Genomic DNA, 21,659 nt, shown 5'->3' on the forward strand with positions numbered 1-21,659 from the left:
TGTTTCAAATGAACATTTGAAACAGCTTGAATGCGGCAGCTGTACATGTTCCACTGGAACATGTACAGCTGCCACCCAACATCCTTTCACAGTACACCTCGAAACCCACAGAACAAGTTTCTTTTCCTCCTCATTCATCCTTGCTACTGCAGCACTGTGGAACAGTCTTCCCCCCAGACGTATTTTCCAAGGAATACAACATACAGGCATTCAAATCAAATGTAAACAAGTTTCTCCTTTCGCAACCCACCACCCATATACGGTACTGATGTACTATAGGTTGACCAGCCAACCTCCTGTATATGGCCCAAAAAAAAAAGTACAGAGGGAGAAATAGATGGACTGGAAGATGAGGTTGTAAAGGCTGTAAAACCATAAAAGTCCTTGGAATGATGAGATCCTTGAAGAGATGTTGAAACATGGTGGTGAGGTATAGATGAATTGTACCAATCGTGTAACATGACATGGGAGGAAGGCAAAACACCAAAAGAATGGACAAGATCAATCCTAATACCCATTCACAAACAAAAGAAGCAAATTGACTGCAAAAATTACAGAACAATAGCTCGAATGAGTCAAAAAGTAACGATAATGACAGAAAGAATAAAGAAATTAATAGAAGAAAATCTGAAAGATGAGCAAATAGGATTATTTAGAAGAGACAGAAGTACTGTGCACTAAATATCAATGTTAAGAGTGATTGTTGATAAAGCTCTATGTAAAAATAAGAATGTTTATACATGTTTTGTTGACTTTTTGAGAAAGCATTTGACAGTTATAGATCAGAAAGTGGCATGGGTTGTACACAGATCTTATGGAGTGGATAGGAACTTGATTTGTTTCTTACAAAACATCAATGACAATGCAGAGGCAGCTGTGAGAAGCTGTGGAGAAATAGGAAGATGGTCTGAAGAATAAGAGGCATGAGACAAGGAGACCTGATATCTCTAAGCTTTTTTTTTATCATGCTTTTGGAAAGAACAGTTGATATAATAAAAGGGGGATTTCAATTCAAGATAAACAATTTGCAATTTGTAGATGACACAGTCATTATTGAAATGAAGAGAAACGAACTAGAAAGAACAGTGCTGAAGCTAAGTGAAAAAGAAAAGAAATAAGGGCTGATAATGAATCAAACAAAAACAATGATATTCAGAGAGAGAGAAGAGGATGAAAAGGTGAATAAATATCAATGGACAAGAGTTGGAGGAGGTTAGGAACTTCACATGCCTAGACAGCAACATGATGCATGATTCACACTGTAATAAAGAAATAAGATCTCAAATAACAAAAACTAAAGTAAACTTACAGGCCATGGACAACATATGGAAAAGTAAATCAGTAAGCCTTTCCATGAAGCTGAGACTGCTGGAAACATGCATATTCCCAAATGCTCTTTATGATTGTGAGACATGGGTAATGGTCAAAGACTCTGTACAATGAATATTGGCTTTTGAAAGTACATGTTATAGAAAGGTTCTACAAATTGGATGGGTGCAAAAAGTAACAAATGAAGAACTATATATTGCAAAGTAAACTGCAAAGAAAATCTAATGCAGAAAATAATTCAAAGAAACTAAAGTTTTTTGGACATTATATACAATAAACAGTACGGTCAAGGCAAGAATGAATAGATGTGAAAGAGTTTGCAGGATTTAAGTCACCTTGCAGTGGAACAGAGATAAATAGCAAAGAATGGTGAAACAAGCATCAGGTGCCAATGGGCATTGGATCCATGGGCGATGATGATGATATGACGTCAATGGGACATTATATATCTAGGAATACACAATCTATTTTTGAGTCATAAGTCATCATTTAGAACTGAACAGAGATACAGCAAGATGGTCTGATGTAAGCATCAGGTGTGAGAAAAGATGTACATTATCTCCACTCTTATTCATCATCTAAATCTGATTTTAGTTGATGAATAAGAGTGGAGAATGGCATTAAACCTGATATGAAGATTGGCACTTTACTTTATGCAGATATTATCATCATCAATTTCCTGGTATGTACCAGCTATTATGATGGTACTGCATGATTAAGTTTCCACTGTTACTAATGTCTTGTCAACAAATTTTCTCTAAATTAGTCTGTTGCTTGTCATGACTTCAATATTGTCAGCTCTTATATTTCAGCCTACTAAGGCACTTCAAACTGTATCAATCCACCTACATGTTGGTCTTCATCTAGGTCTTTTTCCTACCATCTTGGCATTTATTACCTTCTATTCTGTTTAAGTGACCATATCTTAGATAAGCTCCGCTCACCATTCTTGAATGCTAACGATGTCATGTTCCTTCCTGATATCTTCATTTCTGATGTAACAAAAATAACTACACACTGGGTTTATAGATTGTAACAGTTATTTAATAAATCTACTAGTTTCACGACATATGTTAGTAGCTTTGTCGGGGTTAGGAAGAACAAATAAATATACAATAAGAGTAAATATGAATCATTACATAACTCAAAACTGAATATGTATTTACCATTACACAAAAATAAAAGTAAAAACAGAAACACATGGAGCATGAAGCTGGCACGAGTCGGTGATTGTTCAGATAGTGTGCATGATAGTTGGCAAAAATAATTAAAGTCCAACGTGTTGAAAGATCTAATAAGTGCCTTCCAAATATATAAAATTGTTCCTTGATTTCTGTTGAGAGTGCCTTATGAGTGGATCACCATTGTAGCCTCTGATGTTGTGGGTGTTTAAGTTGTCTTCTATGTAAGGCATGGAGCTCTTGTCCCATTTGGTGAGCGTGGGAGAAATGGAATGCCAGGCCTGAGCTGTTCTATATTGTTATTGATGTCTCCAATATGATCCTTTTGCCTTATTTGTAAACTCGAGATGTTTGCCCTATGTAAGGCCAAAAGAACATGGAATATTGTAAACTCCAGGATGTTTTTTTAAAGGGTTGTGGTCCTTTGAAAGGGCTGTGGACCCATCTAGCTTCTGCAGTTGGGAGGTCTTGTTTTTATCAGTTTTGGATTTTTCCTTTTTGAGGAATTGTGGACAGCTATCAATTTTTTTCCTTCTCAGAAAACTATCCAAGGAGATAGTCTGTTTAGAGACATTCATGCAATATTGTTTACAGTGTGTAGAGCCATTTAGACTATTTATACATATCTATATGGCATGTAGCAGCCTAGCACATGTAATATAAGTTTCCCCAACATCAAAAAAATACCTATGCACATGGAAATTATCTGGCAGGGATTTTATTAAAGCTGCACACTACAAAGACAGGCATCACTGAAACAATGCTTTTAGTCTGTTTGCTTCCACATTAAAACTATGAATAGGCAATGTCTGAAATGAACCAGTTGTTATAACTGCCTAGAGGATAGTAACAACTACTGAAGCATGCATACTGCCTCAGACAGAAGTACAAACTCGAGACCCATTATTGTTGTTGAGTATGTGCTCTACAACCTTACTTCTGATGCTGTGGCCAATTTTCATATTAAAATATAGGTATGGCAACCACAACTTGAAGTCACCATGGTCATCCTGGGATATATGCACCAGGTAATAAACAGATACAGCATATTATAATAAGAGGTTGTTTTGAGAGGTAGAGGGTGAGAGCCTTTATGTTGGTGTTAAGTGGTAGTTCTTGGAATGGGGAATAGTTGCCTACAAGGATGGTGATTACGCTATGGGCAGGCCCATCTCTAATCCTGTCCACACATGATGGCAACATACTATAATAGGCTCTTCATGCCCCCACCTTGCAGGGAAACACACTGATTTATATTTAGGAGAGCCTCAATGTTATCAGTGTTTTGGCAGAATCCATGACAATTCCATTGTAGAAACACTTTCATCATTTTTGGTGGATCCATCTGGCTTCTGCAGTTGGGAGGTCTTGTTTTTATCAGTTTCGGATTTTTCCTTTTTGAGGAATTGTCGACAGCTATCCATTTTTTAACTTCTCAGAAACACTATCCAAGATGTCATCAAATTAAACTCTGCCCAGGATAGTAATTTAAGTTTTATTTTTCTCTGTAGGCATTTCCTAGGTTCTTTGAAGCACTCTTTCCATTATTTTTTCTTACTAGACGATATTTGTATAGTGGGATCATTTTTGGTGTGTCTTCAGAAGTGAGCCATCTTGATTTTTCGAAAATTTTTTATTTGATTTGCTCTGGTGAGATTCCAAGTAATCCTGAAAACACACCCCAACTCAACATCACCAGAGTTAAAGATTGGTACAATCAACATAAGAAGCCTGAATGGCAAAGAAATGGAGCTAGCTGAGGAATTAAATAAGTACCAGATCGACATAATAGGGGTGACTGAAACAAAAAAAGACAAAAACTAGTGAGATCTTTCTGAGCAATAAACTGTTATATTCAGGCAATGACAATCAAGGAAAAGAAGGAGTAGCCATACTATTCAACACTAAATACAAGGCTAATCTTCTTGAATGGCTGGCCACTTCAAGTTCAGTGACGTGGGCATTTATCAAAATGGGGAACTAGACAATGAGACTTATTTGTGCCTATGGTGCCACAGAAGGTTCTACTAAGGTAGAAGTGGAGGAATTTTTTGAGGCTTCAGAGATGGCAACTGACACAATGAAAAATGAAAATTTGGTCCTTGTTGTGGATCTGAATAGCAGAGTAGGAAATGATTGTCAGACATAAAAAATATTTTGGAAAAATTTGGAGAAAAGAGCAAATCTAATAATAATGGCAAATACCTGTTAGATTTCTGCTCAGGACATGGACTGTTATTACTACCACCATGTTCCAACATAAAAATGTGCACAAATTCACATGGAGAGAAGAGATAAGGAATAAGAAAAGTCTCATTGACTATGTTATTGTTCATAGCGATGTTTTTTTTTTTCCCTGGTGCAGAACACCAGTGTACAGAGGATTTGAAATTGGAAGCAATCACTATTTAGTCTTAAGCAGGATAAAATTGAATTTCATATTGAAAAGAATAACATGTAAGAAAGTTTTAAAGCGAATAAAAGTTGAGCAACTCTCAGATGTGAACTGTAGACTAAAATACACAAAGATTATTGAAGAAAAAATGAAAGAGTTTGAGAACACGAACCAAACCTTGGAGATTCAGTGGCAAGCCTTGAAGCAAACCCTGATTGATTCAGCTAGAGAGGCATGTGGTGAGGATGTCTGCAAGGATAGAAAAATCAGAACTCCATGGTGGACACAGGCAGTAAAGGAAAAGAAGAAAGCATATCAAAAGTTCCTGGGAAATAAGTCACCTTGTGCGCTTAGAAAATACAGAGACAAATGTAAGAAAGCTAAACACTGTGTAAAACTAGCTAAACAAAAGTCATGGAAGGACTTTGGCAACAACATAGAAGATGGAAGATATTCTGGAGGTTGTTGGAGAAGCTTAGAAATGGGGGAAAGAGTGCTGTAAAAGGAGTTAGAGATGATAAAGGGTGACATGAAAACGGGAGAAAAGCATATCCTTGAAGTATGGAGTAATTACTTCGAAAAATTGCTAAATGAAACAAGCAGTGATAGCACAGTGGTAAAAAACACTGAACAGGCATTCAGTCAGGAATACATATCCATACTTGAAGTTGAAAAAGGCAGCAGGAGTAGATGATGTTCGACCAGAAATGCTGAAGTATGGCGGTATAAAAGTCTTACAGTGGCTGCACTGCATAGTTCAGAAAGCCTGGACACAGGGATGAATTCCCAATAATTGGAGTAGAGCTTTCATAGTACCCATATATAAAAAGGGAAATAAAACTGAATGTAAGAATTATAGAGGTATTTCCCTACTGAGTGTTCCTGGCAAGATTTATGCCAGTATACTTGAGAAACAGTTGAGGAGAATTGTGGAAGAAACGCTTGGTGAAGAACAAGCTGGATTCAGGCCAAATAGAGGCTGTCAGGATCAGATCTTCACTTTACGACAAATAGTTTTAATGTTAAATCTGGTGTGAGACAAGGATGTACATTATCCCCTCTGTTATTCATTATCTATATGGATCACATTATGAAGGAAAGTGGTAATATAATAAATTTAGTTTAATCCTTTATCCAAGTGTAAGCAAACAAAGTTTGCACCTGAAAATATCTTCAGGACTGGGTTAAGGTAGTGCAACACCAGGCAGCTCCAAGCAAAGGTGGACCGAGCACTCGTCTCAGTATCTCCCATAATGCAAAGCACATCTCCTTGCGGACATGTATACTTCTATGCATTAAAGGAAGGGCCACTACCCTGACCGGTTTCAACCTTTATCGAGGTCTCGTCAGTGATACGCAGACCCAACCATGGAGATACTAAAGCAGAAGCAATAGGAGAGGTCATATTTACCTATAGGAGTTGCCAACAGGTGTACCACCTTATTATTGAATTACTCTGGATTTAGAGAAAAAACTTCTAAAAGAAAAGTGGTATTAAACATGATATCAAAATTGGAGATGTTAATGTCAGCTCTTTGCTTTATGCAGACAATGTTATACTTCTAAATACATCTGCTACAAGTCTGCAAGATTCCTTGATTAAATTGAATAACTGTTGTAATAGATATGGTATGAAGGTCAGCAATAAAAAGACAAAAACAATGAAAATAGGCAGAATCATTGAAAATGCCAACTGCATTGTGAATGGAGAACTTGTGGAACAAGTAAAACATTTCAGCTACTTAGGCACGATTTTTAGTGAAGATGGTAAATTAAATATGGAAATAGACAACAGAATCAACAAAACTGGTATGGTAGGAAGTCAATTGAATAAATTCATATGGAATAAGAGAGAAATTAGTTGGAACACTAAATTAGCTGTATACAAGGCAGTGTTCAAACCACCAGTTTTAACTTATGGATCTGAGAGCTGAGTCAGAAGTAAAACACTTGACCAAAGACTAGAAACCACAGATATGAGAGTCCTGAGAAAGATTAGAGGCGTGAACAAATGGCATCAATGGCAATATCATATTAAAAATTAAGATATTAGGAAAGAACTTGACATTGTCAGCATCCAGGAATGCATTAGCATAGCTAATCTCAGGTGGTATGGTCAATTAAACAGAACAGAATGTGTGATGAAAGATTAGCAAAACAAGTGTTCTCTACCAGGTTGGCAGGAAAATGACCCAGAGGAAGACTAAGATATAAGTGAATTGATACGGTACAAAGTGCCTTAGACGATAGAAATATAAGATCTGATAATGTTGAAGTCTTGACAAGTAACAGACTGATTTGAAGGCAAATTGTAGATAGGAAGTTAGTAATGATATAATTTTTCCATGTCGTACTATCATATCCTGTACACCCCTTGAGGGTACCTGGCAGGAATTTGGTGATGATGATGAGATTCCAAGTAAATCATATCATTCAGGAATGATACAATTGTATGCAAGTAGGACAGTCATACATGTGAATGTTCCTTTAGATATTTTTATATCTTCTCAGCATATTATATCTTCTTTCTCTTTGCCTCCTAATACAGAATAAAACCTTTCTTGATATTTTGAATCTCTTTCTCATCCTTTCACTTTGGACAACTTATTTGGAGTATTTGGATGTTCTCTTTCACCATTAGCACATTTTGCAATCTTTATTTTCATGCTCTTTACTTCTGCATCAGACACACATAAGGTAGAGCCATGATAGGCAGTCAGAGTATGAATATTTTTTGGCAATTGTGGTTACCTAGCTTACACTCATGTTGAGTGTTTCAGGATGTTAAATGTGAGGATGATCATGGTCAGTACCTGGCCACTATCCTTACACATGAAAATATTCCTTACGGCTGCCACTCTTTGGTCTTTTTATTCAGAGCAATCTTCTTGTCAAGAACACTGAAGAGGTCCTATTCTGATATTACTTCTTGCACGAAGTTCAAAGTTGTGCGTGTGGAGCAGCACCATGATTAATATTTCCCTGACTGATGTTGCATGGAGGAGCTGTTCTGAATGTTTCCAGAATGATGTTTCAACTAAAATATTGCTGAATGGCATTTTGTAATGGGTTTTGAGGATTCTGCCAACCTTTCTTGATAAAGAAAGGAGACACGTATAATGAGGAAAGATGAGATATCACTACAGAACTAGAAAGAGAAGGAAAGTTATGTTTTCTTGATATCCTGACCTCAAAGGATCTCAGGATGGATTCACTTTAGAGGTTTACCACAAGTCCATGCACACTGGGCATTATCTCCATTCCTAGTCTCTTCATCTTTCACAGAGTTTTTGTTTTTACTGTTTGTCGATGTGAAAGTGGCTTCTGGATGTGGCTGGGGTTTGAGGTCTTGATATGAATGATTCACTTAAAGATGAATTCATACTAAGTAGAAAAGAGGATTCAGAACTAGAGCTCAACACTCACCACAGAACAAGACATGGATGCCCACTATCCGGCAAGCAATGACTGTACTCAGAAATAGAATACCATGGCTACCTTGGAGAACATACCAGCATATTGGACCCTGTCCCTGGACAATGGAGAAAGAGACTTACTGCAAACCCTTGCAGGCAAGCCACTAGCCAACTGATGATCTGATTTAAATATTTTTTTAGCTTCACTCAACTCTATCCCCAAAATAAAATTCATCACAGAATTGGAAAGCAAAGACAAGTTACCTCCTTTTCTTGATGCTCTGATCTCAAAATGTCTGGGGTGGATTCACTTTAGAGGGTTATCACAAACCCATGAACATTATTTCCATTCCTCATCTCTTGGCAGTCTTTCTCACATCCTAAACAAACATGCAGTTTCTAAATTTTAAAAGATGAGAGGAAAAAAAAAAGGAACTACAGTTTCTACTCTGTCAGTTCATCTGCAATGGATTTCAAGAACAGCTATCTAAAAAAAATACTATTTTCTAATCCTTACATCTATTAATTGCAAATCTCCTTAAAATTCTAACAGCAGGGTATCCTTCAAGCCTATTCTCACCACATGCAGTCTCCTTTGTTCTCTTAAGGAAGTACAGTTGACCCTTGAACAACGTGGTAGTTAGGGGGCACCGATCCCCCCCCCCATCGCACAGTTGAAAATCCGTGTATAACTTTTGACTTCCCAATAACTTAACCACTAATAGCCTGCTGCTGAATAGCCAGAAGTCTTACCAATAACATAAACAGTCTATTAACACATATTTTGAATGTTATATGTATTATATATTGCAGTCTTACAATAAAGTAAGCTAGAGTTTAAAGAGAATGTTATTAAGAAAATCATAAGTGAAAATACATTTACAGTACTGTACTGTATTAATAAGTTTATATTGGCTGTTTACAAGATGAATCATTTGTCTTCAGTATCTACATCAATATTGTCTTATATGATACAAAACACAGTAGATGTTATATGTATTACTAACACTAGACATCAAAACTGAAAAGATAATGTGAAAAAGAAATTCATATTTATTTACAGGTATAAGGATTCATGTATTGATAATGAAGCAGCAGCAATATGATTACTTTATGGTAGCCTAGTGTAATCGATACAATTGCTTCATATTAGCCTAGCCTATACATCAATGAATGAATTGTTATAAACATTTTATGCTAATTAATTAATAATAGTTAATTTTATACAATTATGATTTATACTGCATATCTAGGTTTGTTTATATTTCTCTCGACTGTGAATGGCACCGTGTATAGTCTCTAAGTGTGCATATGGTAGTAAATGAGAAAACAGATTAGTATCTATATATATTTTTATGCATTCATGATATACCTTTCTTTTTTAATTTTTCAATATATCTAGGCTATGCGGTTCATCTGCAAGTTTTTTTTTTAAATTGTCGCAAATCTCCAAAAAATTTTCCAATATACGTATTCAAAGAAATCCGTGTAGAAACGGACCCCAAGCAGTTCAAACCTGCATTCTTCAAAGGTCAACTGTAATCCCATCTACAGAATTCCTTCCTCCCAAGGTCTTCTCTACAGAGGTCAGACTTGCTTTTGAAAACACTAAATGCTCATTACATGCAGCCTCCTTTGTTCTCTTAAGGACTTTTCAGCAAACATACAAGAGTCTGCAGAATGCCTTTTCCTGTGGTCACACAGCTCACTCAACAAAAACCAAGGACACTCATCCTAAGTGATGTCTGGAAAGCAACAATTAGATTTCTGTACATACCTGACTTTTAATTTTTCAGTCAATCATCTTCAAACAAAAAGCTAGTAAAAGGATGACTAGCGGCAGATTTTGCTGTATCCTCATGTTCCAATTGTTTGTAGAACAACAGTTTCTTTCAGCTTTTTTATATTAATTTGTATTTTTTTCTTGTCAAATTTTTACCCTGAAGTTTCTATGTAGTGAAACTAGTAAATGTTTTTTCTTTGTATATTTTTATTTCTTCAGCAAGTAAATAAATCCAGTTCTTATAACAACAATTTGTGGTTGTAAAGTCTACTTTCAACATGAGAGTTGATTGTACATCCTCTGTCCAAAAAGAAACCGAACTTTTGATAGAAAATAAAACACAAGCCAATTATAATTATTCAAATCATTTATTTCAATCAATATACTCTCTCTCAGTTTCGATACAGCATTTGGCATAGTCAATTAATTCATTAAATGAGTTTTTTTTATATCGGTTTTTGGGATACTATTAAGGGTTGTGGCTACTGCCGCTTGAACGTTTTCAATGGTGTTCTATCGCTTTCCTTTCATTGGCAATTGAAGTCGGAGGAAGAGAAAGAAGTCACATGGTGCTAAATCTGGTGAATACAGCGAGTGATAACACACAAACTTGGTTTTTGCTCAAAAACTGTCTCACAATGTTCGAACGATGAGATGGTGAATTATTGTGCAAAAGTGACCAGCTGCCTGCATCATGATATCATGCCATACACGACGAATTCTCACTATCGATCGCTTCAAAACTTCAAGATAAAATCGTTAACCATTTGGCCAAGAAGAACGAATTCTCATCATCATCATATTCCTGCCATGTACCCTCGAGGGGTTTTACAGGATATGATAGTACTACATGGAAAAATTATATCATTACTAACTTCCTATCTACAATTTTCCTCCAAATCAGTCTGTTACTTGTCAAGACCCCAACACTATCAGATATTATATTTCTATCATCTAAGGCACTTTGTACCGTATCAATCCACCTATATCTTAGTCTTCCTCTGGGTCGTTTTCCTGCCAACCTGGCAGAGAACACTTGTTCTGCTAATTTTCCTCGCCGATTCTGTTTAAGTGTCCATACCATCTGAGATTAGCTCTGCTAACGCATTCCTGGATGCTGACAATGTCAAGTTCTTTCCTAATATCCTCATTTTTAATATGATATTGCCATTGATGCCATCTGTTCACGCGTCTAATCTTTCTCAGGACTCTCATATCTGTGGTCTCTAGTCTTTGGTCAAATGTTTTACTTCTGTCTCAGATCCATAAGTTAAAACTGGTTTGAACACTGTTTTGTATACAGCTAATTTAGTGTTCCAACTAATTTCTCTCTTATTCCATTACTTTAAAGGTTCTCCGCATTACTTTAACCTCCCAAACGGCTAGGACGTCTATAGACGTCCAACTAAATCTGGATATGTTTCAGCCCACCTGTTTAAAGAACCTGGATAAGAAGTGCAATTTGACTGTCATGTCCATTAGAAAGTGTGATAAACCCTCACGCTGAAGAGAACGGTTAATCGGATTAACTCGCATTCCTAGCTGCCTCTCAGTTGCCTATATCAAGAAATGCACTTCCTTGTTCCATGCTGGTCAACTGGATTTTAGTTATATAGGATAGACTAAAAATTATTTATATTTTGGTTTTCTCTTTTTATTGTACAATACAATTTTAATGTTTGGACAAAATAAAGATCTTGTATAAGTTGCTCACTTAAAAATATTTAAGTGAACAAAGCCTTACCTTGGAGAACCAATTTAATTTTTTTATTTTTTTGCGCTAATTTTTTCCTAATCGCTTACTACACAAAAGATTTTTCTTTGTTCTTGAAGAAATAATTATCGTGAATAATTAATTAATTATTCACGATAATTATTTGAAAAATTCTTTTAAAAAAAGAAAAAAACCGGCTGCCTACGTTCCAGTTTATATTATTTTTATTTTTGTACAAAACCTTCGAAATCGAATAATACTTCACAGAGTTCCTTTAGGACACGCTTGAGCAACTTTGCTTTATAGAGAATAACATGAAATTCTTTAATCATATTACTAAATGTTTTCTTCATGTTGTATAGTTTTTTGTACTTTCGCTTTCTTGGTTTCCTTGTATAATTGGTCATTACAAAATGAAATTAACAGTTATGATTTAAATTTATATTTTCTGCATAATTCAGATATTTTATTCTCCAATTTTTAAATTAAGCGATACATTTGCTTATTTTTATCATTCAAAATATGTATATCAAAATTTCATTTCCTTTCACAATAGAATTGAACTTTATTTCGCCTCTGATAGTTTAACCCCCCCCCCCCCCGTGGCATTACTATCACACACCCGAAAACTGTTATGAAACATAGGTACAGTTTTTATTAATTCATTATTTTTCTCTAGTAATTGTTCCACATAACTTTAATTTTTCGATACTGAAACTATGTGGTGATTATTATAAATTAGCAAATTATAAATCAGACAATATACATATTATTTATGTATATTGTCTGATATTCAGATATTCAGAGACCCTTTACTGGGGAAAGGTTACTGCATTACAATGGATAATTACTATATGTGTCCTGATTTGTTTTACAGCATGGTACAGATAGTTATGGTACTGTAAATGCAAAAAGGCGAGATCTGGCTTCAGGAAAGCTATCGAAGGGAGAAAGAAACCCGAGCTTATCAGCAAGGTAAAGTCTTTGCACTACATTGGAAAGACAAAAAAGATGTCTTTCTGCTGTCTTCCCTGCACAATCTATCAACGGAATCCGTGGAGAAGCATGGTTTGAAGAAAGAAAAACCCATTGCTGTGTGTGCATACAACGACACTATGGGTGGAGTCGACAGGTGCGATCAGCAGCTATCATTCTACTTTGTAATGAGGAAACAGCATAAAAAATATTACAAAAAAGTGTTTGGACATGTATTAGATTTTGTTATTTGGAACAGTTTCCTCCTGCACAAGAAAAAATGTTTGTCTACCATAACATATCTAGAATACAGAATAGAAATTGCAAAAGCATTGCTGCATGCACATGCGCCTTCTTCAGCAAGCAGAAAAACAAGAAATCCTGCCAGACATCTGAGGTTGAATGCTGCTAACTCCAACCATTTTCCCGAAAATCTACCACCAACGGCTAATAAAAAAAAACCTGTATGTAATAAAAATAAATATCAGAAAGGAAACAAAAATCTGGTGCCCTGAGTGTAATACTGCTTTGTGTGTTTACCCTTGCTTCAAGGTGTTCCACACTGTTCAAGAATTTTAAATTCTGATGAAAAAAAAATGTTTGTTTTCAAGGCCATGAAAACAGTCCTTTTCAGGACTACAAATATTGATAGAGGGATACCTGAATGAACTGTTTCCTTTTCATCTTGAAGGCGAATTTTTAAGTTCTTTTTATGACACAGAATGATATTTTCGAAGGAACAAAATATAAGAGGAACTGGAATACTCTTTCCAGTTCCTCTCGAACTGGAAAGAGTATTCCAGGTAAAGTATTTCACCAAAACAATAAAAAATAATGAAATAAAATCTATCCTATATACATATAAAATGATAAGCCTTTTTATGTCATGTTTTTCGAAATGTTTTGAAACTCAGGGCTACCCTGAGTGTCGAGTCTTCAAAATTCGAGTCATCAGAATTCAGGGGCGGAACCCCCTTTCGAGTTATCACAATTGAAGGAGAACTGGCCTACCAGACCGGAACACGGGGGGGTTGGGCATAGCCCTCCCCCCTAGTTAATAAATGAAATATATAAATAATAACGGGAACATTTTTACCTTGCCAACACTCAACATTGATGTGATATGGGTTCCAAATTTCTTGTTTCGGAGATATATATTACAAAGTTTTGTAATAAAAATTTCTGCTACAATGAAGTTTGACATAATCAGCAATATTATTACTACCTTATTTCTGTTTCTCATGTGGGAGAAAAATGGTAAAATGTCACTCTTATAATTATATGAGATGTTATAATGGCAAAAATAGTAAGAAAAAAGTCATTTGCACTTTCTCTTCAAAACACAAAGAAAGAACATTGTAAATTCAGCCGGTTGAAAAGAAAATACTACATATTTTTCTTCTGTTATCTGATTTTTTTTTTTCTTATAGTACAAAAAAGAAATCACTGCATATAACATGGAGTCTGCATGAGGGAAAAAATCTGGAAATTGGTTACATTATAACGAATAGAGAAATCATGTCAGAAAAATTATTCATGTAAGATTCTAATCTCAGCAGACATAACATTTTCTTCTAGATTACATATCTAAAGTAACTGAACCTTTGCTACTATTTTACACTAAAATGAATGGGTATGCTCCCCAAGTGATTTACGTTTGTAACAGCTGTCTTGCGAACGATTTATGAAATAAATTATCTGAAATATCCGCAGATTGATTAGGTCTATACGCCTCCCCCCCCCAAAAAAAGATTATGAAACGCATATGCACCTTTTCTTTGAAAATAATTCAAATCCTCTTTTTCAAGATAACTGTATGATTTAATTTCTAATTTTTGATAATAAAAGTAAAACTGATCATTATAAATTATGCAATTATTTTGGCATAAATAATGTATAAGCATGTAAACGAAATGTCAGTATTTCTGTTAGGATATAGGTAATCAACAATCGAAAAGGAAACAAGACATTCTTGACATATTCTGCACTACAGCCTGAGGCACTTTAGTGCGACTTTAGTGTTCTCCCCTTTCTTCTCAATAGCACTGAGAGTAATAAGCCTTCAACTTTTCCTCCAGCTAAGAGGATATTACCAAGTATTTAGAAGACGTAGATTATTTCAGAAATAGCTTCCAGCAGCAGAAGTAATATTTAGATTTTTTTAAAGAAAAACAAACAAAAATAATACTACTGAACTTTCTTTTGTGTGGTATGCATATAAACAATTATGCATGGTGAAAATATAGCATATTATTTCTAAAATTTCACATAATTTCAGTGGACAGTAGAACAGCTGGTTTTAGATTGCAAATAAATAGAACAGAATAAGAAGCTTCACGGTACAATCTGATTACCGTATATCTTTTGTCAAAATGGTAAAATGAAGTAATTGATTTTGAATGATGTCTAGAAAAGCTTTCAAACCTGTATAGAAATTTAGAGTAGTTATGCAATTCAGTTCCAGGAGAGGATAAGGGGGGGGGGGGGAGCATTAGAAAATCTTCAAAATGAGCAAAAATTTTGAATCATTCCGTATATGATATTTTTCACATTATATTTTCAACATATCTACGAGGATATGCACTAGATATTATCGTAATATGCATAATACAAATAAATAAATAAATGACGAAGGCGAGGGCGAAGAATCACTGCTAAAATATCATTGGATATAAATTTTTGATACCAAAGAGACACACAATCGGAAACCGAGTAATGCAATGTAGCATTTTAACATTTTTTTTTATTTTGTCTTTATGAATAACAAAAAATCGTTTCTAAAACTGAAATGTGATGATCCATATAATGCTATTTGGCTAGGAACGAAAGCAAAAGGACATATTTATTTCAATAAATATTATTTAAAAATATAAATATTTGACATAATATTTTCAAAGCAAACATTTGAAAATTCTGAAATTCAAAAAAAAATTATTCAATTATTATACGTAAAGTGAAAGAACAATCAGTGCAACTCTTCCAGTGCACCGATTTGTAGAATAAAATACACCAAATTTACTATCACTAAATAGATTCATTGCAAAAGCTGATCAGTGGTCATTTCAGGATTGATTTTTTTCGCATATGTCAAATTCGTTTCAATTTTTGGGAAGAGACACAATAAATCATTTTAGAGACAAGAAAGGTCAAATAACTTAGGACAGTAAATGAAATTCTAAGCAACACAATAGACGTAAAGACAGGGGAACACAAAGGTCACTCAGCAACAGTTAATCCACAAATGGCTATAGAATAGCCGTAACGTTGATTAACGGCAGAAGAAGGTAATGGCATGATAAAAGGTAGAATGCCGAAGAAGTTTTGATCCATGAAAAAAGCTATGGAGAGCTGACTATATCATCCACACCAGCCGGTTGGGAGGTTAAAGGCTATGTGGACGTCTCTTCTCAGTTATACAGCTTTGACCCTTAAGCACCCCAGAAGAATTCTCTTCGTGGATAATACCCTTTGAATCGTAGAAACAAATCAGCATTGTCTTTACTTTTGACTTCTCCAAGCGACTTATTTTCGAATGCCCCTCTTCTGGTGGTCTCCACTTAGCACTCTGGTGCTTTGTTTTGAGCTCATACTCAAAACTCCAATGTTTGTCACCAGTAACGATCATTTCAAGGAAGTTTGAGTCCTTACGAGCAGTTTTATTGAGGTCCTTGCAGTGTTCAATTCGATACTTTTTTTGGTCGTCGGTCAACTTGTGGGGAACAAATCACTAAATCAATTTAAGAAAGCCCAAACTCTCGATCAAAATGTTGTTTACAGTCGATTTTGGAATCCCCAATTCATCTTCAATCAATCTCACGGACGATTTCGGGTTTTCTTTGATGAAATCACGCATTTTTTGGACAGCCCAGCTTTTCGTCGTCCTCAAGTGTCTCACGGCCACTTTGAAATCACTTAAACCACTCGTAAACTTGAGTACAGGATACGCATTCATCACCGTATACTTTTTGAAGCATTTGATGCGTTTTGGTAAAACTTTTACCAAGTTTAACACAAAAGTCAATCGCAGCTCTCTGTTTGAAACTCATTTTCGGACTGTTCGTCAAAACACACTGTCACTCTTGTCACTATAACTCGGCTTCTAATGAAGCAAATGTCATAAACAGTTGACACAACACTAATGAAGGCTGCCACTTTCGACAACAAAAAGATACAACAGGTGGCGTCACTAGTTTCTTCTATTTTTGAAAAATTCTGTTTCTTTTTGGACAGAGGGTGTATTTGAATTTCCTAAGGGTCAAAGCTGTATAACTGAGAGGAGACCTCCACATAGCCTTTAAAGGAATGCGGAGAACCGACCAGGGCTTCTGACCTAATGTCCAATCCTCACCTTCTCGTGGTGCACCCTGTTGGGTATCTACTTTGATACTGAACGAACGAGGATGGGCTGGCAATTTGGGATTTAGCCGACCAAATTGTATTCTTATTGGTTAAACCAAAATAAAAAATGATGGTACAACATGACAAAATTTCATGCCGGCTGGGGCGTCGCCCGGTTAAACAAGGCCCCCGTTGTTTTCGCCAGGGAACCAGGGCGAACAGCGAAAAGTCAGCTACTGGAACAAATCTGAAAACAAACCCCAACTCAACATCACCAGAGTTAAAGATCGGTACTATCAACGTAAGAAGCCTGAATGGCAAAGAAATGGAGCTAGCTGAGGAATTAGATAAGTACCAGATCGACATAATAGGGGTGACTGAAACAAAAAAGACCAAAACTGGTGAGATCTTTCTGAGCAATAAATACAAAATGTTATATTCAGGCAATGACAATCAAGGAAAAGAAGGAGTAGCCATAGTATTCAACACAAAATACGAGGCTAATCTTCTTGAATGGCAGTCAGTCTCAAGTAGAGTAATGTGGGCAAATATGAGAATGGGGAACTGGACAATGAGACTTATTTGTGCCTATGGTCCCACAGAAGGTTCTACTAAGGTAGAAGTGGAGGAATTTTTTGAGGCTTTAGAAAAAGCAACTGACACAATGAAAAAGGAAAAGCTGGTCCTTGTTGGGGATCTAAATAGTAGAGTAGGAAATGATTGTGAGATATACAAAAATATTTTGGGAAAATTTGGAGAAAAGAGCAAAGCTAATAATAATGGCAAATATATGTTGGATTTCTGCTCAGGACATGGACTGGTTATTACTAACACCATGTTCCAACATAAAAATGTGCACAAATTCACATGGAGAGAAGAGGCTAGGAATAAGAAAAGTCTCATTGACTATGTTATTGTTGATAGTGATGTTTTCTCCCTGGTGCAGGACACCAGAGTGTACAGAGGATTTGAAATTGGAAGTGATCACTATTTAGTCTTGAGCAGGATAAAATTGAATTTCATATTGAAAACAATAACATGTAAGAAAGTTTTAAAGCGAATAAAAGTTGAGCAGCTCTCAGATGTGAACTGTAGACTAAAATACAGAAATATTATTGAAAAGAAAATGAAAGAGTTTGAGAACAGGAATCAAACCTTGGAGATTCAGTGGCAAACTCTGAAGGAAACATTGATTGATTCTGCCAGAGAGGCATGTGGTGAGGTTGTGTGCAAGGATAAAAAAATTAGAACTCCCTGGTGGACACAGGAAGTTAAAGAGGCAGTGAAGGAAAAGAAGAAAGCATATCAAAAGTTCCTGGCAAATAAGTCAGCTTTTACTCTTACAGAATACAGAGACAAATGTAAGAAAGCTAAACAGTGTGTAAAACTAGCTAAACAAAAGTCATGGGAGGACTTTGGCAAGAATATAGAAAATAAATATCAAGAAGGTGGCAAAATATTCTGGAGGTTGTTGAAGAAGCTTAGGAATGGAGGAAAGAGTGCTGTAAAAGGAATTAGAGATGATAAAGGTGAAATGAAAACAGGAGAAAAAGATATCCTTGAAGTATGGAGTAATTACTTTGAAAAACTGCTAAATGAAACAAGCAGTATTGACAGCACAGTGATAAAAAACACTGACCAGGCATGCAGTCAGGAATACATATCCATACTTGAAGTAGAAAAAGCCATCAAAGGCTTGAAATGTGGAAAGGCAGCAGGAGTAGATGATATTCGACCAGAAATGCTGAAGTATGGTGGTATAAGAGTCTTACAGTGGCTGCACTGCATAGTTCAGAAAGCATGGACAGAGGGACGAATTCCCGATGATTGGAGTAGAGCTCTCATAGTACCCATATATAAAAAGGGAAATAAAACTGAATGTGAGAATTACAGAGGTATTTCCATACTGAGTGTTCCTGGCAAGATCTATGCAAGTATACTTGAGAAACGGTTGAGAAGAATTGTGGAAGAAAAGCTTGGTGAAGAACAAGCTGGATTCAGGCCAAATAGAGGCTGTCAGGATCAGATCTTCACTTTACGACAAATAGTCGAGAAAGCATGGGAATATAACAAAGATCTGTATTTAAGTTTTGTCGATTTGGAAAAGGCATATGACAAGGTGCCAAGAGAGAAGCTATTCAATACGCTGCAGTTATATGGTGTCAATGGGGCATTATATCAAGCAATACTTAGTCTTTATTTGAGTTGTGAGTCAGCAGTTAGAATTGAAGGAAGTACAGGAAGATGGTTTAATGTTAAATCTGGTGTGAGACAAGGATGTACATTATCCCCTCTGTTATTCATTATCTATATGGATCACATTATGAAGGAATGTGGTATTAAACCTGATATCAAAATTGGAGATGTTAATGTCAGCTCTTTGCTTTATGCGGATGATGTTATACTTCTAAATAAATCCGCTACAAGTCTGCAAGATTCTCTGACTAAATTGAATAGCTGTTGTAATAGATATGGTATGAAGGTCAGCAATAAAAAGACAAAGACAATGAAAATAGGCAGAATCATTGAAAATGTCAACTGTGTGAATGGAGAACCTGTGGAACAAGTAAAACATTTCAGCTACTTAGGCACAATTTTTACTGAAGATGGTAAACTAAATATAGAAATAGACAACAGAATCAGCAAAGCTGGTATGGTGGGAAGTCAATTGAATAAATTCATATGGAATAAGAAAGAAATTAGTCGGAACACTAAATTAGCTGTATACAAGACTGTGTTCAAACCAATTTTAACTTATGGATCTGAGAGCTGGGTCAGAAGTAAAACACTTGACCAAAGACTAGAGACCGCAGATATGAGAGTCCTGAGAAAGATTAGAGGCGTGAACAGATGGCATCAATGGCAATATCATATTAAAAATGAGGATATTAGGAAAGAACTTGACATTGTCAGCATCCAGGAATGCGTTAGCAGAGCTAATCTCAGATGGTATGGTCACTTAAATAGAATGGGAGAGGAAAGATTAGCAAAACAAGTGTTCTCTGCCAGGTTGGCAGGAAAACGAACCAGAGGAAGACCAAGATATAGGTGGATTGATACGGTACAAAGTGCCTTAGACGATAGAAATATAAGATCTGATAATATTGGAGTCTTGACAAGTAACAGACTGATTTGGAGGAAAATTGTAGATAGGAAGTTAGTAATGATGTAATTTTTTTCATGTAGTACTGTCATATCCTGTACACCCCTTGAGGGTACATGGCAGGAATTTGATGATGATGATGATGATGATGATAATACACTCTGATAAATTTTAAGTGATTCAACACACACACACAGACTGCTATATTACAAATATCTCTATATGTTAATGTATGAAATGCATGCCAATAATATGCAATATCTGGCATTACTGACTGTATTATTGTAACTTCTTGTGCTCTTCAGAGTCTAAATTTTGTTAGCCAATGAAGAATCATGATATATGTATGTAACATGTTTTATAAACATCTGACACCTGTTTGGTTTCCATATGAAAGTTCTTTCGTCAGGGATTACAAAAACCACATGCTAACAAATGCATATATCACCAAAGTAAAAAAAAAGTACCATGCATGTGCTATAATTGATATCTGACCAAATAAAATGTCATGCACATCAATATACAACAACCTTTATTTTGGGAACTGGTTAAGATAGATCACTGATCCATTTCATGCTTTTTAATGAAGACAGTCCACATATTGTGATTCAAGGTCCACGTTCCATTTAATTGAATTCTGAATTTTACTATCATGCAGTCACGAAAAGTGTAAGTTCAAGAAAGCAGTAGATGAAGTAAAATTATTCATTACATACCAGAAAGTTTCTTATTATATTGATGATTATATAATAATCATATAATAGTTGTCTTGAAGCTGTCCAAAACTATAACATAAAAAAAATGTATTTTGAAACTTCTATGTGTATTATTTACAGGGGTCATTTCAAATGTTCTGCATAACTGTATTATACTCATTTCAAATATTCTGTATATATATACCACACTCCTGCTGTTAAATCAAACATTTATTTAACAAAATACATTGACAGGCCTTGAATGTCATTTCCATTTTACCTAATCACTGCTGCCCAATGGGCGGGTAAGTCTCGTAATACTATCAAGAAACCCTTTTGTGTTTTTGATAAGTCGAGTGACTTCAGTAGTAGTGAAACATTTCCCTAAGAGTGATTCTTTCAACTTAGAACAGATCAAAGTTTGTTCCCTAAGTTGAAAGTAACATCACATGCTGTCTTGCATAGCTTCACAATGTCATATAAAATGGACAAAACATACAACCTGAGTCAGATTCTTCCTCCATTTTGAAGTCTTATTTCATGACACAGAACACACACACACAAAAAAAAAAAGAAGAAAAAGAGTATACAACATTTTTACTTGGACTTACAACTGATGTGGAAGGAAAAAAACTATTACTTCATTCTGCTGTTCGTGAATGTGTGGCATGTAGATCTTTTAAAATGATTTCATATATTCAGAAACAGTTTATAAGTAAATAGATTATAT

The 21,659-nt window shown here is 35.5% G+C and overlaps 1 protein-coding gene across 4 annotated transcripts in view; it reads right to left on the bottom strand.

Annotated features, from left to right (window-relative positions):
• The window catches only part of LOC150105767 (mitochondrial disaggregase-like), a 244,459-nt gene that overhangs the window by 21,897 nt on the left and 200,903 nt on the right, over window positions 1-21,659 (bottom strand). The window lies entirely within an intron of this gene.

The sequence above is a fragment of the Typopeltis vanoorti genome, chromosome 6 (genome assembly GCF_054136105.1).
Source record: "Typopeltis vanoorti isolate ZY-2024b chromosome 6, IOZ_Tvanoo_1.0, whole genome shotgun sequence".
NCBI lineage: Eukaryota > Metazoa > Arthropoda > Arachnida > Uropygi > Thelyphonidae > Typopeltis > Typopeltis vanoorti.